The following is a 7,469-nucleotide window of genomic DNA, read 5'->3' on the forward strand; positions in this document are numbered from 1 at the left end:
ATTTTAATTTGTATTACTATCGCTTATGTTTATAATATCTCAAAGCTTATAAAGTTTCTAAATATTACTACCTCCGCCCACCAAAATTTGTCTCATTTTCCTATTCCGTCCGTTCCCAAAAATTTGTACATTTCACTTTTACCATTTTGGTAGTGACCCCATATTCCACTAACTCATTCATACTACATTTTATTATAAAACTAATATATAAAAGTATGACCCACAATTCACTAACTTTTTCAACTCACTTTCCATTACATTTCTTAAAACTCCCGCTCGGTCAAAGTTGACAAATTTTGGTTGACTTGAGGTAGTAGTATTTTATAAATAAGATCTCTCAAATTCAATAAAGTGGTTAATGATTACTACTACTGTAAAAATAGGATAACCCTTCTCTTATTATTGGAATTTTTTTTATATTTTAGATCATTTAAAGTTAAGTCTTTTAAAGTGTCTAAACAATTTATGTATTACTTGTTAATAATAATAATAATAATAATAATAATAATAATAATAATAATAATTAGATGAAAAGTTAAAACCCATAAACAATTTTCATTTCAATTCGGTTAGTTCGGTTATAACTGGTAACCGACCTGTTCTAACCGAGTCGGTTAATTAAGTAACCGAATAACCACACCTAGTTTCAACTAGTGGAATCTAAATATATTAATTTTTTTAGACACTGGTTTTTAAATCATTATTTATAATCGATTATAGTATGTAACAATAATATGAAGTTCGAGATTAATTAATTAAGAAGCATCGTCCGCATCGCGCATTGCGGACGATGACTTCTCCATCGTCCGATGGACGCTGCGTCCTCGCTTCCTCCGTCGCATCGTTCACACTAGCGACACGGATAATGCGACGGACGATAGAACGCGTTCAAAATTTTTTTCTATTTAAACACCTCAATTCCCATACCAATTTACATCTTCCAATTTTCCATCTCCTAATTTTTCTCTCTCATTTCTCTTATCCTCACTTTCTCAATTTTCTCAATACAAAAATGAATCCTGATGTCGATGATTGGAGTACATCGAAGGCATTACCTGGTCCTCGACTCGGCCTTGTTCGATCAAGCGTAATGATGCCGCGGCGGAATGCTTGCGTAAATGGAGCGCGAGCATGCAAGGGCGGAGCACAGCGGCGGCGGCGGCGTAGATCCCTCGGCCGATTCGACGACGGCGATGTCCCCGAAGATACCGATTGTCGAGTGTGCACGTAAAGAATAACAAGTTTCCTGAGTCCAAGAACCCACTAGATCACAAGGTCTAGGAACTCACCGGTCGTTGGAAAATCTTGCCGTCGGACTACGTAGCACTTCTTCAAAAACCCTCAACCACTTATACTAAAACTTAGACAGGGAAGTAGGGATCGATCCTACGAGATGGATGCGTAATGAACATGCTCAATGATTTGGAAATTATTTTTTGCGCCGCCAAGCATTTTTCGGCGGGAAATTAGACTAACTCGAGATTGAGATCTCGCTACGCTACCCTAGATCTAAGCAAAACGTAAATCATGCACGTTGACTATGACATTTTCCAACACACCTTCGTGACAAATGCAAGTTCTATCTCGCTAACCGGATTACTACCTTGGTAGCAACCATCCTTACTCCCGTCAATTTCTTATAGATCGAAAGGTAAAACATGATAGATGCCCCTAGATCACACATAACATGCTCGACCTTGATGTCCCCTAGAGAGACGGGTAATGTGAACATCCCCGGGTCCGTGCATTTCGAGGGCATCCTTTCTTTTGTATCCCCAGACACATTCTCCCCATCACAATCTTCCCGTCCGGGTTTGGTCTTCCCCGCAATGAATTCCTTTTATGAACTTGCTAAAGGCAGATTTTCGTGGTAAGAATGGCATGTTGATTTCCAACTTGCTAAAAAACTCCATGAGGTCCTCTCGTATCATCCTTCTTCTTTTTTGCTTCCGTATGGAAATGGTTTTGCTCGCTCATCGCATTGTGGAACTCCGGGCCGGTTTCACCAACTTTCCCGCTTCCTTCCTTGCTCACTACCTCAGTTCGATCTAGGAAGAATGGGGCACTTGGTCGAGGTGGATCCCCTAAATCTCCCTTCTCGGAGGTCATCCCGAACAAGGATTTCTCCGGGGTTTTGGGCTATCCCCCTTGAAGCACTCGACCTTCTTTCCCTTTACTAACCCGTATGGGTACCCCCGTCAATCTCCAAGGTCGGTCCTTTTTAGCCCCGCCCGATCTCAAGGTGATTTGACTAATGTTTGCTCGGTCCGGTGGTTTGACCGGGCGAAGTTTCCCCTTTATTTCTCCGCATCTCATTCAAAGAAACTGCGATCGTGATAATGTTCGTCATCATATCCATGGCGACTTTATGTTCCGACCGAGCGCCTTGCAATTTGTGCACCACGTCGTTGTTGGGAAAGCAAGTTATTCCGCATGAACTACCCCGACTTTACCAGTCCCTGGACCATGTCATCCAAACTCCTTGGGCCGGAGTGAATTGATTAAAATTCGATCCTGAATTGCTCCCCCGATTCCGCCCATAACCCTTTTTTTTCCTTGATGGTTGTTGTACCGATTGTTAGACCCTTGGTTCCCTTGATGATTCGGTTGGGAATTTCGATAGTTCCCCGGTTATTTCTCCGTGAGGGGGCACATAAGAGCTCCGGGTTGTTTTCCCATTCTATCGCCCAATTAGATGGTGTGTTCCCCTACCCAGGAATTGCCCCCCCTTGACCTTCCCCCTGGGCGCCCTCCGGGGGGTGTGCATAATTCGTGATTCGCAATGGAGATGGCCGACTTCGATCGCCATTACCCATCTAAAATTGGGGTTAGTCCTCCACAGTAGAGAAGGTATCCTTGTCTTCCTTAGTTCCAACTTCCACCCCGACTCCAGCTCCCCATCGAATTTGCTTGAAAGCTTGGCATTCCCTTCGTGGTCACCGTACAAGCCGGTCGCTTTCTTTCTCACCTCCAAGGGGTTTCTCATTTTCTGCCGGAGCATGAGGGTTGTATTTCTCAATTGCGTTCAGCAAGGCTTTCTCCAATTTATCCATCCGCTCTCTTCCACCTTCTTGTCATCTTGTTCCGTCATCGCATTACTGACTTCCCCAATATGCTTCCGCTGGTTATCATAGGCCTTCTTCGATTTAACTGCCTTCCCAAAGTCTTCGGCTTCACTTTCGCTTTATTCTTGGTAAATTTTCCCCGCTCGAGAATTCATCAAATCTGGATCATGGTTTGCTTCTTTTCAGAAATGATAGTCCTCCGCTTCAATCATCCTGATGGGTTCGACAAGCATCCAAGCAATCCGAACCGGACCACAAGAGCTCGTAGACTCATCATATTTTTGCTTCGTACTCCCGATCTCCTTCTTTGGGCATTCGTCTTGTTTGACGGGAAAAAATAATCCAAGAACTCCAAATTTGATATCTTTCCATGTGTTAATCGAGTCTAGTGGAAGCCTCAAGAGCTGGGCATTAAATTTCTCTCCTTTGAGGGCGAACGAACCGCACGTAAACGCAGTCCTCCCTGGGCCGCCCTCGTCACGCCACGTTACGCCTTTACTAAACTCGCTTAAGAATTCATAAGGACATTCGTCTTTCGCTCCGTAAAACGGGCAAAACTCGAGCACATTTGTCTTCGATATCAATGCACCCTCCGACGCGGGTTCGAGACTACGGGTACGGGCGGGTTCACCGTCGAGATGTGCGCAGTTGACCCTATCTCCGGACGGATCGACTAAATGAGCCATATTTGGGTCTTCATCCTCCTGCCCCTAATGCTCAGCTTCGTTGACGACGTCTTCTTCTCCCGATTTAATTCCACTCCTACTCACTTTCTCGATTCGAATCAGGAACGGGCCCAATCGTCTTTAAACTCCGATCTCGGTGGTGATAATGTGACGTAGACTTTCGACTTCCTAATTATCATCTTCTTTTGACCTGATGAACTTAGCTTCTCCAACTTCCGTATCAAGCCCGTGTTCATAAACTGTCAAGAAGAACAAAATAATTAGAATTAAATTATAAACACCAAAACCTCAAACGCACAACAAAAACGCCACTCTTCCCATTCAACTACTTGTATTTGAAGATACCGATTGTCGAGGTAAATAAAAGAATAAATGTTTCTAAACACAAACGCACGGATCTGGCAAGTGTCTAGAACTCACTGGCCGTTGGAAAATCTCTACCTCTGACACACAAAGAAGACTTCTTCAAAACCCTCAACCACTTATACTAAAACTTAAAGACAGGAAAGCAGTGGATCGATCCCAATGCAGATGGATGCGTAATGAACATGCTCATGATTTGGAAATTATTTTTGGGTCAGGGTCGCCACGCATTTTTTCGGGTCAGGAAATTAGACTAACTCGAGATCGAGATCTCATACGCCAACAGCCTAAATCTGGTGCAAAACAAAATCATGCACGTAAATTAAAATCGAAAATCACTAGATCTAAGAATCTATTCTAAATTACCTAGATCCGGGAAATAAACTGACATGTGACTACGATCAAAAAAGAGAGTACTGAATTTAAAAAGCCGGAAAACAACTAACTAAAGTAACAACTAACAACGACATCACCTTCTCCAACCAATTGCACAAAAACTCGTAAGAAACATGTACGAGCGTAATTGGAAAAAACAGCAACCAGAATTCACAATTTAACGAAGAACAATTAAGAACTAAACAGATCTATGGCTACTAGACGAAGTAAAACAAGTAAATTGTAAACTCAAGAATCCATGCACAACCTGACTTTCCTTGTTCCGATCCAACCTCTGATGCTAATCCACTCCGATCCAAGCATCCGACACAACTCCTACCAAAACACCTGCATAACCGCAAAATCACCAACACTCCCGATCAACAACAACACCACAGATCTACCGCCAAATTCTAGACTTGGCACCAAAGTGACAAAACGTAGATTAACATGCAATCCTGTCAAATAAACTCAAACAATGTGATCAACGTAGATCAACACTCTAGATGACACAAATATAACAAACTAAAGTGAATGCGCAGATAATCAAGAATATCAACAACCAAATCGATTTCCAAAGTGAAGTTCGAACGAAATAATGTGCAAAAGAACCGAAAGTAAATAGATTGGGATTACCACGCGATTTTGCTGCGTGTTACCTTAATTTCTCCGAAGATGAGACCCTTTAAAACCCTAAATTACCCCGTAACTCCCATTTCCCAAGTGTGTGTCAGGTGTGTTGTGTGTGAGCCAAGAGCGAAAAGATCAGACATGTCGCTGTTGCATGCTCCTTCATTTATGGGGGCGCTTGGAAGTGGCCTAGCCGAGGTATAGAGAGACTTCGTTGCCCTCAGCCTACGACTCCTTTCTTCTAGCCTCCTTTTCCTTCAATTCTCGCTTCACTTTTCCTTCATTCCTTCTCTACCCGTTTCTCCAACATCTCCCGGATCTAGCGATTCCTCACACACCCGGCTTAAAAACCGTATAAGACCCGCAAATATAGTGCTTTTCACCATATAACCATGCATGAAATTAGCCTTATCGCCTTCTCGCGAGCACGATTACCACCAACGTCTCGGTCGCGCACTATTTTGCCGAGCAACCACGGTAGGCCCGATGGTTTTTCACCGCCGTGTTAGAATGCGTGAGATCTTTTCTCCGCATTGTCCGAACGTCGAGGGACGTAATGTATACTTCCGCCGAAGACAACATCGGGCAGACGGGACTTACGCTCAAGGTGGCGTGCAGCCTACAGTGAGTCCGACTGGCCTACCCGCACTTACTTCTGAGGATATGTTCGACGAGTACCTTCACGTCTGGGAGACAACCGTCCGCGATTGCTTGAAGAATTTTTAGGGAGTTGTGGAGGCTTTTGGTGACACATATTTGCGAAGGCCGACCGATGATTGCCGAACCTGATGAGGATGCACGAGATGGTGCACGACTTCCCCGGAATGCTAAGGAGCATTGATTGTATGCACCGGGTGTGGAAGAATTTCCCAACGGCGTGGAGAGACCAATTTACCGTGGATACATAGCGTGCCACCAGTCGATGATCCTCAAAGCCGTCGCGACCACCGGCTCGGATCCGACATGCATATTCGGTGTAGTCGGGTCGAACAACGACATCAACGCCTCAACTCGTCCACCCTCTTCGCCGATCAATACAGGGGTCGGCACGGCCATCGAGTTCACGCCAACGACGCCAATATCTTATGGGTACTACTTGGACTATGGCATATACCCAAGGTGGCTCGTTTTTGTGAAGACGTGCCTTCCCAATGGTGACAGGAGTGTTGTTTGCGGCAGCGAGGCGCGCGGAAGGATGTGGAGCGGGATTTTGGTGTGCTCCATCGCGGTGGGCAATAGTGAAAGGTCCGACACGTTTTTGGTTCGGGAAGACATCGCCGATGTCATGTATGCGTGCATCATCTTGCATAACATGATAGTCGAACAAGAAGTTGGACATGTCACCGATGGCCGATGATGAAGGTGGATCTAGCTCCAAGACGGAACCACGCCTGCGCTCGAGGATTACCGATGGACTTCGTGAGGTTCTAGCAGACAGACCTCAATGCGCAGCCAACAAGACCATGCGGCGCGATGAACGACATGATTGAAGAAGTTTGGAAGCGCCACGACCATTGAGAATTTGTAGTGTTTTTATTTCGTCGTAATTTGAACTTTCAATGAAATGAAGTTGTTTTTTCCAATTTTTGTAGTGTTTAAAAATATTCAAAAAATAAATAAAAATGCTTAGGCGTGAGCTTTGGGGGCTAGTACCGCCCCATTGCAGTGGAAGGGGCGGAGGATAAAATGCCGATGTAGTGGTGCATAGGGCGGCTTAGGCGTCGTATAGTCCGCCCTATCGTGGATGCCCTAATCACAAATTGAACTCGTTACGCCAAAATATGTGGCAAATTACCTTACGGGCTTGACACATAACTGTCCCGGTTTCATATACATCTATGAAATGACTTACGACGTGAGAGGTGTATAGATATATTCGTCTAAGGTCATGCTTCATAACAAGTTTGTGACGTCTATAACGTCTCGACCCTTACAATCAAGTATTAATGGCGATTGACTTTGCATTCATTCCATAAACTCTATATGTAATAGGCTTGATCTATAAACAGGGAAGCATATTTTTGTATTAATCAATTTGTATTATCTATACCAAGACATTTCTATTCATTACATAAATTCTCACTTTTAAAATTGTTTTTTTTTTTATGTCAAAGTCACTCTACACGTCCATTATTTGCATAGTTTGTCTATTTTGGTATTTTGACGTGTTTTGTGAGAAATGTGCATAATTGAGCCGAAAAAGAGAGCCAAAACGCAAAGTCGGAAATCGGAGCGACGTTGGATCGGCGACCACGCGGATGTAGCGGACCGCCGGCGTCCGGCGGAAGATAATGCAGGGGCCACCTTTAAAAAAAACACTTGGAAAGAAGTTCGCCCGCGACCGCCGAAA

The sequence above is a fragment of the Salvia hispanica genome, chromosome 4 (assembly GCF_023119035.1).
Source record: "Salvia hispanica cultivar TCC Black 2014 chromosome 4, UniMelb_Shisp_WGS_1.0, whole genome shotgun sequence".
In the NCBI taxonomy this organism is placed as follows: domain Eukaryota; kingdom Viridiplantae; phylum Streptophyta; class Magnoliopsida; order Lamiales; family Lamiaceae; genus Salvia; species Salvia hispanica.